Source organism: Pteropus vampyrus, unplaced genomic scaffold (assembly GCF_000151845.1).
Source record: "Pteropus vampyrus isolate Shadow unplaced genomic scaffold, Pvam_2.0 Scaffold231, whole genome shotgun sequence".
Classification (NCBI taxonomy): domain Eukaryota; kingdom Metazoa; phylum Chordata; class Mammalia; order Chiroptera; family Pteropodidae; genus Pteropus; species Pteropus vampyrus.
Genome location: NW_011889012.1, coordinates 995,629 through 997,033, shown reverse-complemented (window position 1 = coordinate 997,033; position 1,405 = coordinate 995,629). Strand labels below are relative to the sequence as shown.

Sequence of the window (1,405 nt, the reverse complement as noted above, 5' to 3'; positions counted from 1 at the left end):
GGTGGCCTCTGGGACAACTGGGGGCGAAGCCCGCTGGAGATGCTCTGAGGAGCGGTGCCACACGAGCTCAGTAGCGCCTTGTGAGGCGCGGGAAGCTGGGATGTTCGTGCACGGCCCCCGCTCTCTCTCAGGCTGGGGCTGCCCTGCGCGAGGCTGTGCTAGTGTCCCCAAGGCTGGCGGGAACTGTCAGGCCGAGGGGCAGAGGGAGGCAGGCAGCAGAGGCGGCTCAGAACGGGCCCTCGCAGCTGCAGGTGACCTCGGGCACGGTGGGGACGTGGGCGGGGCAGCAGCATCCGGCTGCTGGGACCCAGATGGCAGAGGTATGCGGAAGCCCCAGCGCCCACCGGCAAGGGCCAGCTCGTTTCACGCACCCTCTTCGCCCTGAGGCCTGGTGGAGTGGGGGAGCGGGCCGATGCGGGACCGCGGGGAGGGGTCAGGCTGAGACCCAGCTCCTCGCTAAAGCCCGGAGAAGGTGCCTGCTTTGCTTCAGGAAGCACCGAATTCACGTCACACAGGAGGTCCCGGACTCAGCATCCGGCCCTCAAGTGCCCCCAAAACATCACACCCTCTCACTCCCTGCCGCCAGCCCCCGAGGGGCCTACCCACCCCCTCTGACTTCGGGTTGTCTGTGTGTGAAACAGGGCGGTGGGATGTGGGGGTCCCCGCGCCTGGGAGTCAGCGGGCCTGGGCAGTGGTCTCTACCTGCCCCTCCCTGGCCGAGCTCTGCTGGGGCCTCAGCTCTGCCCTTCAGCGTCCAGGGAGGTCAGAGGCCCAGGAGGAGGGTCCCCTCACCCAGTGTGGAGGGCAGCCACTCACCCGCCCCGCTGGCCCTGCCCTCTTGGAAATGGGCTCTGTGTGCTCAAGGCCTCTGTCCCCGCGGCCGCCCGGCCCTGACCGTCCCCCGACCGGGCGGGGCTGGCCTCCCAGCTGCCCCTCCAGCTGCGCTCAGTGAAAAACAACTTTTTCAGAGCCTGCCAGCTGCCGCCATTGTGCAATCTTGACGTGACCCCACACAGCTGGGTTCGCAGCCCATCCCCCACGGCCCGCCCTGGAGCCTGTAAACGGGGCGCTGACACGGCGGTACCTGCGGGAGAAACACCCGTTTCTGCCTTGGGGTCCCTCCATGAACCACTGGGACCCTAAGGACAGAGCCGGGGCAGCATCGCAAGTCCCCATGCCCCAGATGGCCCATTGATCAGAGATGGAGACAGGCCAGAGAAGAGGACTTGGGGTCACACGCGAGCTCGTGGCTGGCCTCCGGACGCCCAGGGCTGGGCTCCTCCCTTCCCCTCAGGCTGGACTGCAACAGACAGCTGCAGCCACAGCTGTGGCAGGACACAAGTCTACTGCCCAGGGGTGTGAGGCAGGGCGGGGAGGGGAGGTTCCTGTGAGCAGCAGAACTGCG

General features: G+C 67.6%; 1 protein-coding gene across 1 annotated transcript in view; it reads left to right on the top strand.

The window, feature by feature from the left end:
- Window positions 1-1,405, top strand: part of HTRA3 (HtrA serine peptidase 3) — a 35,774-nt gene that overhangs the window by 23,541 nt on the left and 10,828 nt on the right. The gene's annotated exons all lie outside the window — the stretch shown is intronic.